Source organism: Grus americana, chromosome 13, assembly GCF_028858705.1.
Source record: "Grus americana isolate bGruAme1 chromosome 13, bGruAme1.mat, whole genome shotgun sequence".
Classification (NCBI taxonomy): Eukaryota; Metazoa; Chordata; class Aves; order Gruiformes; family Gruidae; genus Grus; species Grus americana.
The window spans coordinates 2,499,628-2,520,416 of NC_072864.1; the positions used below are offsets into that span (position 1 = coordinate 2,499,628).

The 20,789-nt window shown below is 40.5% G+C and overlaps 1 protein-coding gene across 3 annotated transcripts in view; it reads right to left on the reverse strand.

Moving 5' to 3' along the window:
- BANP (BTG3 associated nuclear protein) overlaps window positions 1–14,097 on the reverse strand; it is a 151,929-nt gene extending 137,832 nt beyond the window's left edge. Inside the window, exon 1 of one of the 3 annotated variants that reach the window (XM_054840761.1) lies at window positions 13,981–14,097. The gene's annotated coding sequence lies outside the window, so the exon portion shown is untranslated. Of the gene's footprint in view, window positions 1–13,406; window positions 13,748–13,980 lie in introns of those variants that run through there. The other 2 variants (XM_054840759.1, XM_054840760.1) reach the window with 2 other exon arrangements.
- Window positions 14,098–20,789: the final 6,692 nt, after the last annotated feature.

The following is a 20,789-nucleotide window of genomic DNA, read 5'->3' on the forward strand; positions in this document are numbered from 1 at the left end:
GGAGCTTCCTCGCAGCTAATTATAACTAGATCTGAAGCAAAACTTGACTTTTTTTCTCGTCTATTGAACTTGCCTGTTTTTTCTACAGCTCAATTCTGATGAAACTATTTTCAGAATATGGTCCTAATTTTAAAGCCAAAGTATTTCTCAGCCCTGCTCCCTTGGAATTCTCTGTCAAGGTTATTTATTAGTGTTTTAAGAGAAACCTTCAGCCTGTAAAATTGCATTAAAATCACTGGAACCATTCATATCTGTGCTTTCCCACAGTTTACAAAAGGATGGACAAGGAATACTAAGAGATCAGATGATTTTCTTGCTTTTTAACCTGAAGCAAAAAAACACTAGAGAGATAATATGAGGTTTACCAATGGAAATGGTAATTCATCCCTTAACACTGACACTGAATCAAATCCAACTATGCATAAAGATTTTCCTCTTTCCCTCTTCCACTTGAGCACCAGAAAGCCATTAAGCCAGACAGGTGGAATACAAATTTTTTTTAAGAGACCGACACAACCTACAGAAGAATTTTAAGACTGGCCTGAGCAACCACTGCATGCTGTGAAAGTCCATCTCAAAAGGAGGACTCCCCATGTATCAGAATTGTTTACTCAAAATACCAGCACTGCCAATACTGAGTCATTTGAAATTCGGATCATGGTGAAAAACTGTTGGGACAGCACAGACTGTGGCAGCACGCCCAAAAAAACTGGCAATACGTTAGTGCATATGGATGCCATTTTGGCAAATTCTATTTGCCATTTCTGAGAAATCCTGGTAACCAGCCAGGCTTAACATAATAAAACAGCTGTGCTACAGTTACTGTTTCATAATGTCACATACTGCTACTAATATTAAGAACCCTGCCCTCCACTTAAAGGAAGGCATCCACCACTCCCAACACTAAAAAAGAACAAACTAGAACAAAACCCAACTTTTAAAAACTTTGTCTATTTACACAATTCAATATTTCACTAATATTTCATGTGTTGCATTTAAACCAGTTACAAATACATCAATATTTTATAAAACAGCCCAAAGGATTTGCAATGCTTTTGTTTAAATCCACTTTAAAACTTCATGTCGTGCACATATTTAGCCTTCTAAAATTCAGTATTAAAAAATTACTGAAATTAAACCTTGCTTCAATACAAACAAAAAATAATTTCATACTTCTGACATCTGTTCACCCCTTCTCATGGGTCATAGTCTGAGAGCATTCAGAAAAGTACCACCAAAATATTCTGACACAGAGTCTTTAAACAAGGGCATAACAACCAAACTATGATTGGCACTACAGCTACTACACATACACAGCAATGTGTCTTCATAGCATTAGTATTTATTTCCATTTAAACAAATTTTATTACAATTTCAGTCAGACACAGCTCATAGGCAATTAGCCAACATCCTGACGGAACACATTTTTGCCTTCTCAACAAGCAGAACAAAATATACTTCTGCTGTCACCTGATGCAGTAACCTCCTGTATAACAATATAAGGGGAAAAGAAATTAATTTGTTATTAATGTTAGATGCGTGGATTAGGAAAGCAATGCCCAAGTATGCTACAGTGGGTACTGCAACCACAACAGCTATCACAACTCGAATAGAATGGTCCTCTTCCAAATTCAGAATTTCAATTTATAATACAAAATTTTAGGAGTGGTCTAACCTTGCTTGCAGAACTAAGGGTAAAAGCCGGATAAAATTTAACAGGATTAGAGTTAAATTCATTTATCAGCTTTAAAAAGCCTCAGTCAACAAATTAAGAATAATAATTTTGCCAATATAGTTTCCCCATATTTTACTCAGTGTTTACCAGCATTTCCTCATGTAAAACACTTCTTTTCTTGAAATTTGCTACATGTTCCCAGCCTCCTTTTTTTTTTTTTTCCTTCCTTCTGGCTGAAACCCCAGTCCCCATTAATTCTAAATTAAGTATATGTACATTGGCATTAAAAAGCCAATGCTGAAATATTACCTGGAACAAATATTAAGCTAGAAGAAAGAAATATTAACAGAAAGCTGGGAAGCTAGGATAAACTACAACAGGGACAAGAAATGTGCCGACTTTTTCTCCTCCAACCAGCATGTGGAAGTTGGATCAACAGAGCAGTATTTTATAGTCAATTTGGCATTATCTGGGGGAAGGGTACGGGAAGACAGCTTACACCCGACCATGGAAACTATTTCATTAACACATACACTGCAGGAGGTCTCGGCCAAACTCAAACTGACTCCAGCTGAGCTATTTTGGTAGATCTACATTGTACTCAACACTTCTCCCAGAGGGCTTTTTGGGGGTTGGAAGAGACTGCTTCAACTCTTACCCAACGCAAGAACTGAAAGACAGGTTACAGTGTGTATCGGAGGGATTTCCTCCCACCTCCATTCCCACTTCAGCCCTGAGTGCCTTCAGATTTCAGTTACCTCAAATGTTTCTAACCCTTCGCACCTCTTGCATCACATAGCCAATTCCCAGATCAGCTCTTTTACTGTCCACCCTTTCCCCACCCCAGGCCAGACACTACTATGGTAATTCTTGCCTAATAAACCCACCGGAAACCCAATCCTGTTGCATAAAGCAGCACAAATTAAAAATTGTCTCACGTTTTAATCACAATGAATAATGGAAATAATCACACAGAGCAAACATACTGCATTAATTCCTTCTTACCTCCCAAAGGAAAAATATATTTTCAAAATTTGAGAAAACAGTCCTAAGATTCCAAGACAGATCAAGCATCAACATGGAGCAACAGAACTAAATCTTTCAGTAATAAATACAGTCCATTTCATCACCCATCAAAACTTAAAAATATTTATTTCCCTATTTATGTATTATGAGTTGAAAGTAAAGACAAACACTCCTCTCTGTTCTTGGCTTTTCATATTCAGAAACAAAGCCAAAAAAGGGGAGCAAAAAGCCTAAAGCATTCCTACAACCACTTGCTAGGAGGTGGCTCTAGTACTGGAACACTCAGAAAAACTAATCAGAGACAACTAGAGGTATAAATTTAAAGCAAGTTAGATAAAGCGCACTAAATATCTCTGCCAATACTCCTACTCAGAATTGATACACTTAACACAGAACTAAAGTAGCCTTTGTTTAATTAAGTAAATTAATATTTGTAAGCAACTAAATTAAATTCACCTGAATTCCAAATTATTTTCTCCACATGCAAGTTTACTGCAATTTAATTAATCTATTTTAAAACATTAATTCAGACTAATTCTTCTGAGCAGTCCCTTGTAAACAAACCTATTTACTGAAATATCTGATGGCTTTACAAAGTCACAGGGCATCATTCCAAAGTGTATAATCAAAAACATCCAACGCCTTGTTAACATATAAAAACATGCACAAAACATAAATCTTCTCTCTCATACTAATTAGTGAGGGTAAACACTATACTAAAAAAAAACATTTTCCAAAGCTCTAGTCTACCTAGAGTGTTTAATTGAACTTCTCTTATTTGAGCAGCTAATCACTCCCCTGGCTAATATTTCTCAGTGCTATTGATAAATAAAAAAAACTTCTCTCATACTTCAACTTGCACTATGACAAAAATTTACTTCTGATTGTGTGAAAAGAGCTGAAGGGTGGCATTTTACTTTGCCCAGCCCCAAAGCCCCAAATGTTTTTCCTCCTCTTCATTTCACTTTCCCTTTAAAACGACTAAGGCCAATTTGCAAATACATCATTTCTGTTACAAATACATATTCCTCTTTACACACGCACTATTAGCCAATCAGCCTATTTTTTCTGAGCCTAGTATCTACCACTAATAGGACAAACAAAGGTCCTTATCTTGCAAAGAGCTATGATTTGTTGACGCTTATAGAATTTTTCTGAAAGAGCAAACCAGCTAGACTACAAAGGCAAGCCTAACGATAAGAATGTATGTGATACGTGCATGCAAGTGCATTAATCCTCTGTGAGGACAACGTTGCGCAGAAATAAAATGCCCTTATGCTGTAAGGGCATTATAGTATAAAGATCATCCACCCTCTGAAAGTAAAGATCCATAGAGGACATAATACTCACTAACTCAACTGCTTTTGTTAAGTCAGTTCAACTTCCCTGAGTACCTGTCCCTTCAGGGAAACAGCCCTGAAAGCCCACCAAGCTTTAAGTCTCTGTGCAAGGAATAATCCATGCTAAGAATGCCTTTGTGCAGCTCGGTTTCATTCACTCTGGAAGCAAATGATGCAAAACCAGCACAAAGATACTCCAAGTACAAACAATTTTTCACACGATAGTCTTAAAGTATAACCAGCACGCTCAGGGTATAACCCTGGCTAAACTGGCAGACCTCCCGCGTTGACAAGTCTGTCGTGTCTTCACGGAAACAATCTCTATGAGTAGTCCCACGGAAAGAATGGGGAAACGTTCACATAATTTGATACATGAAGTTATTCACTGTTTTTACAAGGTTCAGAACCTGACAATGCTCTTTTAGTCTTGCTCAGTGACTTGCAACGTTTTTATAATCCCAAAGTCTGGCTTTTTCTCTAAGATAAAGTCACTTCAGTTGGCAGCTGGAACAGAGCCTTCCTACACTAATTAATAGTTGCCCAACAGGCCTCATCGGTGCAAATGTTAATGCACTGTAACAGATGAAGAATAACATAATAAAACGCAACAATTTTACAGCATGCAGGGTTAAATGCACTGTAAATACAAGAGCTACCAGCCTCCCTTATGCTCCAGCTCTCTGAAGCTGCAGTCTATCAGAATATGAAGTTGAAAATTATTTTCAGGGGGAGGATGGGGGGGGAAGAGGAGATCAGAATTTACACTTCTTTATTACTACTAAAAACTATAAAGGAGAAGATTCTAATCTGTCTTAGCATCTGTTTAGCTTTCATCCTTATTCTCAATCCACCTTAAAAGGCAAGTAAAAACATAGTGTTTTAAGTAAATTTCCTAGTAAAACTACACAAGCATTTCAGTGTAACAATTTAAAAAAATTAGTGTAACAACATACAGGCATCTTTGGTTCAGCTAAAGATCAGGAAAAAAAGTCTATCCTCCCAAAACATGACAGAAACGTTCCTTATCTGTGAAAGCACAGATACCAGCCATAACATTCTGGAGATAGATATATAAAATAAATATCACTCACAGAGATGCTATGCTGATGGACTCCAGTACAAGTTCTTAAAATACATATAGCAACAGAAAAAGGGAAACAGCTGCTCCAAGAATAAAGGATCTTGAAATTTCATTGGAGGACAAAATATTGCAGGAAGGCAGAAATTCTCAAATATTGCTATGCCAGCTCACATTATTATTATTATTATTTTATTGTTTTGCTTCTAGAAGTATTCCCCCTCTTTTTTTTTTTTCATTCCACCTGGTACAAGCCACTGTTTTGCTTGGAAGCCTTTTTCTAACTCTTCTAATACACTGCCATTGGCCACAATCCTAACATGACGTACAACAAACTAAAACAGGAATACCACTGTCCTGCTTTCCCGTGTGCTCCTACCAGCTTAACACGTTCTCGCACAAGGAACAACGGGGTTGAGCGTGTGCCCACCTACGACAGCAACTCAAATACAAATTCTCTGTGGACCCCATATAAACACTCCTGCTGCTGTCATGTGCCAACACCTGCACTGCCACATCTTTGATATGACTATTCCCAAGTGAGCTAGGAAGGATACGTTAACACCTATTATAACTACACTTTCAGGTGCTTAGACATGAAAAAAAAAAAAATCTGAATTTAATTTTACAGACATATAATCCCATTGAACTTAATGAGACTACCCATATGGACTGGATATACATAAGTGTTTGCAGATTCAGCGCCTCAAGGCAGAGGTCAGTTTTCTGCATCATGGTATAACTATTCAGGACGTAGGTCATTAATGCTAGGCACAATTTGTACGGCTGAAAACCAGCAAATACAAAGCAAGAACTGCCCAGACAGCAAATGCAGTATGCAGAACCAGATGTAGTCATGTTGTTTTATTGTTTTCATCCACTAGATGGAGAATCTTTATTGCTAACAGTTCCAAAAAAAACCTGCAAACACTTAAATTCAAAGAACAAACTTCCAGAATTAGTTTCATATTATATATATAAAAGTGTCTCCCAGCCTCAAAGAACTTCTACCCACGATTACAGGTTTTTTGAGATAGGTAGTCCAGATGTCCTTTGAACTTTGGGTAATTTGAAGCTAGAAGTTAATACTTTTTTTTTTTATAACCTCTTAATCTGTTTTTCTGTGATACTTCATATTGACTTTAAGAATTTCAAACCACTGCCTAACAGAATCAGAATTATTTGGGCATATCTTAAATCTTTACAAAAACTGTAACACCGATAAAAGTATTTTTCTTTTATGCCTCAATAAACTCCAAAACATCCTGCAGATGTTGGGAATGGACGTATTTTTGGTGAGATTATCAGCACAACTTGAATGCTTGCAGAGCGTACTCCAGTTAGTGAAGGCAGTTCACAATGTCAGACTCAGCATGCCTTAAAACACCTTGCCTAACTCACAGTGCCGATGCCTTTACACATGGTTGTACCCTTGGGCCTTTCTATGCCAGAAACTGTCCTCAAAGTTTGGTCCTGTACATTTCCTATTCAGGAGTACTTTCATGTGTTCCCAGCAAAATGACACTCCTATTAAACAGGTAAAATTGAACCCAAAAACTATGCTACTGCTAACTTCTAGTTGAAACATGAACAAACAAGAAAAATGAATGGAACAAAAATACAGCTGCACCCCAATTCATTGTCATGCTGTCCACAAGCAGAAAGCTCTTACCAGAACACGATGTATATGAGAAAGAGCAAAACTTTGCTTGAAGTTTAATACTGCAGTGTAAGTGGATTATACAGCAAAGTATTGTACTTAAATACTTGATTATACAGCAGTCAAAGCATTGTACTTAAATACTTGAATTCTGAGTGCTTTATTTCCTGTTTTCCATCACAAAACTCAAAAGACATTAAGAGTTACGCTGCTTCTAACGTGAAAGAAACCACAGTAGTATACAGACTTCAGCAACAACAGGTCTAGTACGATGTATGCTACTGGTCCACCAAGGGATCACCCTACACACTATTCAGGATTCAATTTTCCCCATTTGGGAAAGAAAAAAACCAAACCTTCCTCCCCAAAAAAACAAGGTGCAGTATCTGCCTGGTTCCTGAATAAAAGGTGTTATTTTAGAAGAGTTGGTATTATTCCTCCTGCAGGGGAAACAGAGAGGAAACAACAGTGATTTTTAAACATCTTGTAGGGCCTTTACTGAGAAGTGATTTAGAGCTGAAGTGGGGAACTTTCTTTGAAAAGCCACTATTCCAGAAAATGCTGGTAGCTGAGGTATCCCCAGCTACGAAATCAACCTCATACTAACTCAGAGCAGGTATCACCCAAAGCTCTTGCACCACACTGTAATTTTCACAAGCAGCAGGACAAAGTAACACAGCAAATGAGCTTCACCACTGCTACTCCAAAGCTCCGCAGAATTGGCTGAGAAGCTGACTGAGAAAAGCTGTGAAGTCTTCTTCCAGTCCTGGGAATCAAACACTTGGCAGAAGGGTACAAGCAGTACAAACATCTCTTACAGACATCGGAACGTGGTCTTTTTCTGATGAGTCTCTTTTGCAACTGAGGGATCTGCATTATGCTCATGAAATGTAAGTTACTTCATGACGGATCAAGGCAGCACATTTTCCCCCAGCAAGTATGTGTAAACTGGAACAAGGTTTATCACCAGATCTTTGAGCCTAAACTTGCATGAGAGGAGACTCTGGAGAATAAAATTTCTATCAAATTTGAGTTTCATTACTTAATTTTTAGGCAGGAAAAAAGTGTACTGATAGTAAAACACTTTGAAATCTCCACGGCATAAACTGAAATAATTTTGAGAAATTTTAACTCTAATCTCCCATATGAAGCAAATGCCAAAAAGCTGAAAAGTTCTTTAAGACTGTACATGATACATTAGTAGCTGCTTTCTAGCTAACAATACTGTGTGTTGACCACTTTGAGATACTTTCTCTACAACTACTGGTTCAAAGCAAAGGGATTTTTTAAGGAATATATGTATGAGAAGAATAACTTATCTAGATACCACCTATTTATTCAACATTTGAATCCCCTTTGGAAATTGGGAAATAAACAGCATAACAAAAGGGTTGCAACTAAAAATAACAGTTTTAAAAAACTGTCAGATGCTACCAGGAGGGAGGAGATAAAAAATTTTTAGTATTAAAACACTTACTGAAACTTGCTGAATAAATGACAGCTGCTGAATACTGACCACCTACATAATACTTTATACCCGATAAAAGCACTTGCGCACATCTCTAACATAGCTTCACTATTTCAATATTAAGTAGCTATCCCGTGAGTTTCCCTCCTGCTTAATACTTTAATTCTCTCCATTTTACATTTGATATTTGTGAAACTCTATGCAATCTATATTATTTTAAGCTTATTTCCATTTTGCAAGACTGAAAGTACACAGTCAAGATCAAAAGATAGGAAATAAAGAGATTTTAAGAAAATTAGCAGTTTTCAACTTCTACCTGTGAAAGCCCAGTTTTTCTTTATGTTGTACAATTATTTCAGTATCACAAAGTAATTTTTCCCCCTCTCATAAAAAAATAATTCTCTGTATTCAAGAAAACAGCTTAATGAATGGTATCACAGATGGTACTTCAAATGACCACTGAAACGGCAAGGCCATTAATTATTTAATAAGAAATGTTTACCAAAGAACAAATTTCAGAGATTATATTTTGTATGAAGATTCCCTCTTTCGGAGGCCCACAAAGTGGGAAAAGGCACACCACTGTGCCACAAGATTTGCTGACTCCATTGGAAGACTTATCACCAATTTTGGCATCGCTGACCACATGCTAACAGTTACATTACCAGAAGAGCCTGTGATTCTTCAAACCTTCCAACAACATTTATTCCAGGTTTATAAAGAGTCCAAGAAGAAAGGCTGAGTAAAGAATAAGCCAGCAACCATACTATCTAGAAAAAAAAAAACCCTGACCTGGATTAGACTTCTGTCCGAAGGGCTGAACTACTGAATTCCTAAAACACATCCTGTATTACTACCTCTGCCAAAGCAAATATTACTTCATGGACCAAACACCGCAATTTAGTGTAAACAGAAAATGATTACTTTTAAATATGTTGCTAAGAAGTGTATGATAATTGGGTGGAGGGGGTGTTAAATGAGTTTATTAGAAATTATCCAAAATGTCAAAAGAAAACCATAACACGATACAATCTCATGTTTTCTAGGAAAAAAACACTAAAAGTGAAACAATAATTCTTTAAATTATGGTAGCTAGAACTGGACTTTTTAATTAACAAAAACTACTTATTATTCGCTTTCATAAAAATCAGACTTAGGTTGGAAGCTCTTATTTGCTCTGAAGAGTTAAAGATATTACTAAATTCAGGGTACATTTCAAACTGAAATCACCGCAGTAGGCAAGTATAAGTATATACATCTTTGATCAAACTAAAAACTGGCTCTGGCACAGATCTCTCCATGTTTAACAATATCCATATTTTTCAATCATAAAGAATCAGAACGTTCTCTACTTTAAGCCAAGGAAAAGATCATTCAGAAACTTTAGTTAGCATGGAAAATTGCTTTTATGTGTTTCTGGAAGCAGACACACCGCAGAAATGACCCGTCACTGTCTAGATAAAAATGAAAGCAACAGCAACTAAGCCCTGTATCTTGGGTAGCGGAACTGTATTCCTGAGCCATGCACACCCTAAGAATACAAGCACAGCTCCAATATCCAACTCCTACATCACATTACCAACACCACACTAGGCTAGAGCTGAAACTCTGTGATGAAAACCCCCATCAGTCAAATTGCAACCAGAAGAAGCTGCCGAGGAAAACGTCTTGCCCTGTGCTGGTTTGCAACAAAACAGCACTGCTGCGAAGCCACTTCCATCTGGCTAAGCTGTTCTACGTCCAAAGCTGCTACCCGTCTCGGCTCCAAAACATCGTGTGCATGTCATGGGGCGCTCTCCCACAATACATCATTTGTCAGGTCTGTGTAGTGGAGCATGCACACTATGCCAGACTCTATTTTCCTCTGACCGTCAGATTCCTTCACCATGTTAAAACTAGCTCTTCTCCAGAAACAAAAAACAAATGCGAGGTAGGGTGTGGGACTAAGACATATACCTGGCCTTCTTTGGTGTGCTTCGTGAGACACCGTTGCTTCATGCACGCTTTTCATGGACAGAAGGAATTAAACTGGAAGGTTGCAGTATCTGAAAGTCTGAACTTCCTCTTTGCAGGAAAGAGACTTTGCTGTATCACTTTGAAGCTTTGCCTCAAAGTTGTGCAGTCTAAACACAGCGGGCACCCCAGCACTAGTATGCACTATGACAGGCATTTGCCTCAAGTTCAAGGGAAATTTGTGCAAAATGCTTTATTCTTATGTGTTGGGCCTACCCAAAACAGAATCTTTGACAACAAAAGGGAACACCATAATTTATATTTTTCCTACTATGTGCAGTGCTAATCTTCTATACACTGGAAAAACCTTCTGATCTCGCAATTCCAGGGGGGAACAAGGACAGACCCCAGTGTTGACACAGGCTTCTACTATCAAAAAGCATGATGGCCAACGTAAAATATACAAGTAATCTGCTTACTCAAAAGTCTTCTAATAGATTGTACCTCCTGTAGCTATCTGGAAAAAGGAAACAGATCTTAGTGCTGTTTTAAAACACAAGGATAATACTAGTATTTTAAAACTCTTACCAAAAAATACTTATGAAAATAAACTGAAGAGCATCATTTCAGTGGAAAAACGTAGAGCAAGTAGTTCTTCAGATTCTGAAATACTTTCATAAGTACAGTCTGATCCTGTTTTACCATTCCCCCTCCTTCCTCTAGGCAAAAAAAAGTAACTCCAGCTGTAAACTTGCAAGACTATATATTCATAGGATGTTCAAGAGAGGTACGCTGGTACATGTAACAGACATTTGTGTCTAAGGAGCAGGGAATGAAGGGGTGTTTTAACTTTACAGTTGCTATGAATACACTCCACAGGAAGGAGATGCATTCTTTTTTCATCATAAAATACAGGTGCTCCAATTTTCAGAGGAAAATTTGAACTTAATGTATTTTTCCCTTAAGTGGTCTAAGTCAGGGTGTCACAAACAGGAAGCAAGATAAAATAATTTTGTTCAACAGACGACGTTACAAATTATTTTATTTAAAGTCCCAAATGCAAAGGATTTAACGAAGTTAATCCTTTTGTGCACTTTTGCTTAATGTCTTAACATGCAGTCTAACAAGTGGTAGGCAAAACTAAGCGCTTAACAGTACCTTTAAAAACCTATAACTGCAAGGAAACAAGTGTTTGACATGACTTTAAAGACATTTTATTCTTTTTATTTTTACTTGAAAAAAATTGTGATTTAGCCTTTTAATGAATATGTAAAAAACAGAAAACAAAATTACTTCAATAGTTAACAACTAAATAGCAAATTTCAAACTAAAGAAAATCAAATCTGTGAAAAAAATTTTATTGGCAAAGTTTAGTATACATAGACATTCTGTTGTTCTAATTCTAATCATTAGCTTTGCATTGTCTCCTCCTACAAGTAGCTCCTGCTGTTCTGCTCAATTCACATAATTCTGTAGATCTCTGGGACAAGAGCTTCTGTGCACAGAGAGATACCCATCTCTTCCTTTCAAAAGGAACGTACTGAGAGAGTCCTTAAGTTACTTCCTAAGGAGCATGACAGCAATTTCAATTCAAGGCATTCTTCAATGAAAGATATGAAGACATTCAAGTTCTGACAAGAGAAAGGCATGTATTCTTCCTGCACAAACAACCTTTACAGGTTTAGGGGAAAGCTCAAGATAAAGACCAGAGACAACTTCCAAGTCCTTGCAAATGTGAGCATATTACTGTAATTCATGTGGGTCTGAATCCCACAGCACTACTCCTTGCAAAATCAAGGGAAACCTGTAAGTAGCACTTCTGGTTACACGGAGCTATGACTACAAGCTCATCTTCACCTAACAGTACAAAACAGTGTAAAACACAGATGATGTACTGTGTTAAAAACAGCACAAGCAGGAAACAAGCCTTTTTCAAACATGTTTAGCAGAACATGTGCCAATGGAACCCCTTCTAATGAGAATATTGATAATTACTATCACAATCTTAATGTTATTATTCAATTACTCCAAGTGTTATTAATCAATTATTCCTTTAAAAGAACCTTAAAATTTAAAACCTGTCCTCTAACTACACAACTTAAAACGTGGCTGGATAATTAAGACATTAAAACCAGTCACTGTTATTGTAAAACAGATCATAAATTACAAAATAAAGAAAAAAGTTACAAAATATTTTCATCTTCTGAAGGAGATGGAATGTTTCTGAGATTCAAACTCAATCTTTTTACTCTCCTCAATAAATTAACTCGTCTTTCTTCGTAACAGCTTTTCATGTATTATTGAAAATGGAACTACTGCCAAGATGTCATTTAATGTAGGGAATAACGCTCATACAGTTTCAGAACAAATTCCTGTCATTCTGGTCGATTTCTATGGACATTCATTTTAAATGTATATTAATACTTTCTAACCAAGAAAATCCATTGTTTCAAGATGCACTGCTATAAAAATATTAAGACAAAAGTCTGGTTTTGTTTGGGGTTTTTGCTTCTTGTTTTAAGATCTTGCTTCAATACTCAAAATTCAACAAATTTTATGTTTGCTTCTTGAAAGACTGACATCAACAGGATACTACACCTAAGATAACCTCACACAGAAGGCAAAAAAAAATGCAAAAAAGTTCCCAATTATCATTTTACAACAATCTGAAAGCTGCTTCCACTGAAGCAATCACCCAGTTACTAATACCCCTCCAAACTTGTTTAAAAAAAAAAAATCTTGAGCGCTCTAAAAATAAACTGATATATAAACTGTATGTCCCACAATAGGATAAAATTACTATATTTGGTTAAAGTACACAACTTCCAACTGTACAAGGATTTTAAAAAAAAAAAAATAAAAGCAACACTTGAATAATAAGGAAAAAGGGAAGACCACGTGTGTTTGTCAAACAGCTCACTAATATGAACAGACTAGAAAATACCAACCCGATATGGATGTGAAAAACCCTTACTATGAGTACATGACCACACACGCCAAACAGCACCTCAGCAGACTACTTTCCCACACACACACACTAGCAGGAATGGGGAAAGCAGCAGCCCCTTTCCATTACCGCTACCTGCAAGCGGCGGAGAAAAGGAAGAGGCAGTACCAATGTCACCAGTCACTCACACTCTCCTACGACAGGGAGGGAGGGAGGGAGGGAGGGGAGGAGGGAGGGACACCTCTTCCCAAAAACCTGCCTGCAGTGCAGCGTGTGCGCGACCCGCGGGGAGGGCTCAAACCTGCCCCGTCCTTCGGAACGAGAAAACACAGCCCTCGGGGAGATGGGGGAGAGACAGGGCACGGTCTTCGGGGACACTGCCGGGGGAAGGACGGACCGGACCCTCCACCTCAAACGCCGCACGCCCCGCAGGGGTGACCAGCGGCCCCCCGCAGCGGTAGCAAGAGCAGGGACCAGCAGCGAGGAGCCCCGGCAGGGGGGTAACACCCCTCCCCAGGCCTGAGCGCGGAGAAAGCAGGCGGGGAGCGAGGCGGTGAACAGCAGCCCCCCGCGGAGGGCCCAGCTCCGGCGTCCCGCGGCGGGAGGAGGCGAGTCCCCCGGTCGCCCTCCCCCGCCCCGTCCGGGTGAGGGGGCGGGGGCCCGCGGCCCCCCCGCCTCGGCTCGGCCCCTCCCCGAAGCCGCCGCCTCGCGGCCCTGGTGCTCGGGCGGCTCTGTGAGGAGCGGGAAGGCTGTGAGGGCCGGGGCTACACGCCCGGCGTCAGGCCCCCCGGGAGCTCAGCCCCAGCCGTCCGGCCGCGGGGCGCCGCGGTTACCGTGTGCGGTGCCGAATTCTCGTGGTGTTTGTCGAGCGGCTGCGATAATGGCGTCCTTCCTCGCGAGAGATCTCCCTCTCCTCAGCGCGCAGGCGCCGCCGCCCTGCGCCCGCTCGGCCCCCGCCCGCCCCGAACGGCCGCGCAAGCGCACAGCAGGCGCGGCCTCGCGGCCGCCCTTCACCGAGGCGCCGCCAGGAGAGACTACAATTCCCAAAGGGCAGCGCGCCGGCCCTTCGGTACCGCCCCCGCCGAGCAGGCCGGGACCTGTAGTACCCGCACCGGGAGCGGTGCATGCCGGGACTTGTAGTCCGCGCCGCACACCCCACACACGGCACCCCCACGCCTCGCACACTAGACCCACGCACACGCGCTACACCCACACAACGTCCCCCCTCTCTCTCCCCCACTCACCCTGAGGCGCGCACCGGGCCCTGCCACAACCCTGAGGGCTCCGCAGAACCCTCTTGTTCGGACCGGGACGCCACGACAGGCTCCAGCCCTGCGCCCCGGGACGGTGAGGGACCTGCCAGCGTTTCGGACAACGCGGCCAAGCGTTCCCGCAGCCTGCGGTCACGTCCTGCCGGGCATGGCTCTGCGAGTGCTTCTCCGACAGCGTCTGGGGCTATCGCAAACTCCAGTGTCACATCTCCTTTTTTTATTATTATTCAGCGTTTCCAGACCTGCCGGGCAATGTAGCCACAGGGGTTGGCCAGCGGAGTTGTCAGCAAGCAGATTAAACCTGTATCTGCACCTCGAGAGCCGCCTGCGCTGAGCCATTCACACACTTGTAATAAGTAATTGGAGGTAATTTGGTGATCAAAATGGGCTAGATGAGAAAAAGCAATCTTTCTGCACCATGCTGCACCAGAGAACATCCTGTTTGGCGAGGCTTAACCAAAATGTTGCAAATTGCAGTGCTATGTTACTATGACAACTTGTATCTCTGTAACAAACTACCCAGACTTGGAGGAGCCACGATAACCGAAGAAGCAGAAAGGCGCGAAAATCAACCTATAAAGGGGGCTGTTTAGCTTGTTTGAATTTGCGAGCGCTTGGCGGAGCCGCGGCTCCCCGGCCGCCCAGCGCTGCTTTTGCTTTCCTACCTTAATAAATACAGATTGAATTTACTTTGGACTCTATTTGTCTCAATTCAACTATAACACACTGACACGTTCCCTTCTCCTACTCCTTCCTCCGGTCCTTCCATGAAATTTCTCCCTGCTCAAATGGCTCCTGAGCGCTCGCACCGCTGAGATGGGATGAGCTGAATGCGAGCTGTCATATTAAGGAGAAAAATGTCACCGTGCTCAGAACACAGCTGAAGAACAGGCAGCAAGTGGGAATTTGCTAAATTAGCTCATCAGACTGATTCTTCTGTTGCTTCGTTCCTGCATTTGGTGTGAGAACAGAATGACTGGGCGAAGGTGGAAAACCTTCTGTTAACCTTCTGGGAATGATAAAAATATGCAAAAGTGCAAAAAGGAAGCATGCAGGAAATATGCAAGTAGCTCTGAAAGATGACAAAGATTAGACTATTTTACTATATCCTTGTATATCACAGTGTTGCCAAAACCAGACCATTGTCATACTTCGTTTTTCAGCTTCAGTGTAGCCAGCGGTGACTTTCAGAATTCTGCATAAAAATACTCCTTAAATAAGCTGCTTAATTCAGTTCTGCGGTGTCACGACGTGCAATCAAATCCGCTCTGGTTCAGCTGTAATTGGCTACCCTGCCATCTCCAGCCCGATGGCTACGCGGAGCCGTTGCCACGGCTGTTGGGCTAGCGGTTTGAAACGCTGTTCTCAGGCACTGTAGCTTTGTTGTGTTCAAACTCAAGGTATTCACTGCAGGACTTTTGTACCTGGAACAAATTAAACAGTGCATGTCACAAAAGCGCCAGTCTCTAAAGTGTTTCAGACCAGCAATTGCTCCTGCTCATCTGTCTGGGAGTTATGGAGAGAGTCTGAGAACAGGGCTTGAGGGGTTTTATGTTTCAGGCAAGGAAACATGCTGGCAGAGGCATGTGCGCCTTGCCTTTCTTCGAAAGTGCTCATAGCGACTTCTCAAGCTGGCGTTTTTAGTATTAAAGAGTTGTCGTGAGCCTGGGAATTAACAACTGGTGTGTTAGGAAAACCCTTGCTTCTGCTTCCAGATTCGTAACTGTTCAGCTGAGTCTGTTGATTTATTTATTATGTTCTCTTCCTTCACAAGCAGATTAGGAAGTTCAAAGGTTAAACTACTTAAAAACTGACTTTTCACACAGGATTATTTCATGCTTTGCTGCACGGATTTGCCCTGCAACAGATTTGCCGAACAGTTTCTGCTGCACTCAAGCAATTGCCAGGTCCCAGCTAGAAAAAATGGGACATAAATATCAGTATACTACCTGTTGTGGGAAGTTGCTAGTAAAAGCCTTTGCCATCATAAACCAAATGCGATGTAAAAGCTGTCCTGTTTTCTCATCAGTACATTCCTTCCCAGAGATTATTAACACACATTGTGCTGAGGATGTGAGATCCTGCTCCTCTCTGTACAGCCAGTAAATCATTTCTCAGCTAAACCAACACAAAACAGAAAAACTTGCATTGTTGTAAAGCAATTATACTATCTGCCTATAGTCGTCAAATTAACTGCAGGAAACACTGGCAGGATCCAACCGATGTCTACATCTTTGATCACAGATAGCAACATAATAAAAAAATAACACAGCAATTTATCACTGAGAAAGGCCGCAGCACTACCTTCTGCTAGCAAGTTGGTCCGCTCTGGTCATTAAGGCAATCTGGAATATACAAGTAACTTACCTCTTGTAAGGGGTTTTTCCCCGTCTTTACCAGAGATATGATTTTAGATTTTTTTTTCCCCCTATCATTTCTTCCCACACAGGGGGCATTTCCTTTTAAAATTTGGAATTACACCAATAAATGACAAAGAGACTCCGCTATCACAGCCTATCCCTTGTTCCCCTTGAGACTCACACAGCCAGATAAGACATACTCCTCATGCAGCGTAAAGTATGACAGAAAACATTGTAAAGAGCAGAAGAAAGAGGATCTTCCTGTTCACAACCCCACAGTGGAGACCTCCTTTGTGCTTAAATCAGAAGGCCCAAATTTGGCTTTTAGTCTTTAATTTACAGCACCAACACATGAATGACTTACCCAGGGATAATTGTTTCCTGTGCTTCGCAATCTCCTAAGCTTTATGAGCTTTCAAAAGTGTGTTCACCTGAATATTTCTGCAATAATGTAATGAAATTCAGTGTAAGTCCCCCTCTAGTGAACAAAGGCTTCACTACACCATGTGATAAGAGACTGCCCATGAGGAAGCACCAGGAAGAAGTTGATATGCTGTAAATTGTATTCTGATTTAAACCATGGTAACTTGCTCGAGTGCCTACATCAAATCCATTTTTATTTTCCTTCCCCCTTATAAAAATGAGTAAGAACTTCAGGGTGCTAATATATCAATTTCATTTTTTAATTTTATAGAAGAAAATACATCCTGTTGCCCTGTTAGTCTGTTGTCGTCCCCCCCCCCAAAAAACAGGTATTTCTTTGTTTCTTTGTTGTTTTATTTCCCCACCTTTTTCATCCTCTTTTTTTAGTCTCTCTCTTGCATTTTATGTATGTGCTAACTTTTCTCTCTTGTGTTATGAAGAATCATTTGGTTCCAGGAAATATCTAGCTTATTTTACTGTTGTATCAGCATTCATTTACTATTGTTTCCTAAGGAAGTTGCTGCTTTCACATGTTTTGTGTGGATCAAGAGAGACCTCATTCATTGGTTTCCTCTTTTTTTTTTTTGTTAGGGAAAAAAACTTACCATAGCATCAAATGTAAAAAATTAACACACTGTGCACACAATTTTGCAGCTGCATCAGCAGCAGGAAAACAAAGGTTGCCAAACAAAGCATTTGTTTAAACAAGTGACAGGCATTCATAATTATACTCACTGCTGAGCATGAGAATATAGAAACAAAGGCATGAAGAACACAGAAGATGTGATCAGGGCACAGAAGTAACTCCAGAGTATTTGCCATAAGAACTCTGTAGGAATAATTTCCTTTCCTTGGATAAAATCCTTGATCACATCCTATGCTATTACAAACAAAAAGAGTAGCTGAAGTTCCCCTGTTTATTCAGTTTCTGTTTGAATGAGTTTATTCATTTGCTATATACTAACACTCATCACTGGACAGGGACACAAGCACATCCTTGTGAGCACAGCATGCACTATCTTGTGACATAGTGATACTTAATTAAAAGTTATATAAAATACATTTTTTAAACAAAGGTAATATTAATGCTATTTGTAAAGTTGCTGTGGCATTTCTTTTATCAACAGATAACTTCTCTGCTGTTGAAATCCGTCGTCAGTTTTCCTCCTCCAGGTACATACTTCCTCATCACTTTTCAGACACCGTGTCCATTTTCAATTCTCTCAGAATTGTTTTTTGATTTTGTTACAGAAAACAGGTCAGGATCAAGTAGGTTTTGCTCCTGAACCTACTTCAGCTAGCTCTATGACTTAGGGGAAGATACAGACATTTTCTGTTCTAGCTCTGATCTCACTTATGGTTTATGAAGATCCTCCTAATTTTCATGAATGAGGATGGAAGAAAAGGCCTTGAGTTCCCCCAGCAGAGAGAAAAACATCGTCACACGTTTGGTCATCCAGCTGGTCAAAGTTCATGGTCTTGTCAGATCATTTTTGCCAGTCTGAGAAATGAGGTGAGAAGGGTCAGGCACGATCACAATGTTCACTTACTTATTTACACACTGTTCCATCTCCCTGTATACATCACGAAAAAAAAAAATGACAGGAGGCTATTCCCCTTCTCAGAAATCTGCCATTCTGACAAGCTCTGTATTTGCACTTTGCCCAACTGTGATCTTCCCAGGATCACGCTCACAGCTGTTTCTGCTGCCCTTTTACCTCTGTTACCCAGCTGATATCTTTACCTAGTATTTGCTAGTTTGCCTAGCTTTGCTCAGGTTTGCCGCAGACCATGTTTACTTGGTCAGGTACCATTATCATCATCAGTCTTTTTTAATCCACTGGGATTATCAAAAGCCTGAAGGGGAGCTCATTACACTTACTGATTTTAGAGGACTTTATCCTTTTCTTCAGACTGAAGGTTGCCTGAGAACTGCTTTTTCATTTACTATGTAGTCCCCACCTTTATATATATATTTTTTTTCCCGCAGACATCCAGATACAAACTGTTACATAGCATCAATGTACCATTAATGCTATTATTCTAAGCAGAATTTGACCCTCCTTGTTCTGGACCTGCATCCATTTAGACACATGTTCAAAATCATTTGCAACGTAACCCCATTTTTTCAAGTGTGAGAGATAAAATAAACTAAATCTTCATCAGTGGCCCCTCAGCAAGTTTCCATATAACACCACATTTGTCATATGCAGGATGGTAGGGCTACCATTCCGAATGGTCCTGACTGCTCCAGAAGTGCAACAAACGCCAAGTCCTGCACTTGGGATGGTACAATCCTGTGCGGCGGTACAACCTGGGGAGTGACTGCTAGGGTGAAAAGCTCTGGAGAAAATCACTGTGAACCCTGGAGGACAAGTTGAACACGTAGCAGCAGTGCACCCTCGCAGCGATGGAGGTTAATGGCATAGTGGGCTATATATTAGAAAGAGCCTCAAGTGACTATTCCCCACTACTCAGCACTTGTGAGGACACATCTGGAATACTCTGTCCTGTTTGGGGACTCCCTAATGCAAGAGAGAGAATGAAAATCTGGACGGAGTAGAGGTGGTTAGCAGGCTGGTGAGCTCTGTCGCATCACTAAGTGTCCTAGCAAAATCTGGACATCAACAAAAAGTGTCCCTTAGGCTGAAGTAATGTCTAACATGGGAAGTGGGAGCCAATCCAGAGAAACGAGCGTTAAAGCCACCCAGTAGTGACCTGACTGCTTTGTGAAAGCTGCCCTAGGTGGTATTTTTAGCTACTCCATGGGGGTTCCCCATAGACTCCTCAGCAGCAATGCCATCCCAGGCAGCTCCCCACTACTTGATCGATCATCCTGCCAGCTGCTATAAAACAATAACTAGGTGAGGAAAATGTTAATTATGAAATCACTTTCCTTCTATCTTTTTAATTACAGTAAAACTGCAAGACTGTATTTTGTCTGAATTTTTGGGTTTGACTTGCCAATGTTGCAACTGAGACAATATTAGGACAGGAACACCCTTGCAAGCATGATGCCAGGAGAATCAGATTTCTTAAACACTAAATCAAGGAGGTAATTTTCTCTCTGCAGGTAACAGCATTCATTTGAAGTTAACCAGAGTGTGAGTACTGGCAACCCTCTAGTAAGCATCAGAAAGAAAACAAATATTGATCTTCTCTGTCTAGTCTGGAGGCACTTACAGCAAAAGTCAGCAAGAAATTTCTAGATTTTTACTTCTCCAGTTTCTGTGGAGACAAAGTAAGCACATTTCCATTGTATACAGTCACACTCCACATATGAAATTACCCACAATTATGAGCAACAATAGAAGTTTGATTTTGTAGTTCTTCAGGAAGAACCCCTAGCTGATAATGGTTTGCTCTTAGATGCTCTGAAGCAGGCAGCTGAGGTAATAAATAACAAGCATTAAGACACTCCTAACTAGCAGGTTTTGGAGTAGTAAATAGCACAGATAAGCTTGTCACTTTAGGATACTAAAGAGGATTCCCTGAGCCTAAGCCTTGCACTTACACCCTGTGTGACAAGAGATGACAGACATGCATATGTTTAATGAAAATATCATAAAGCAAAAACATTTCTAATTC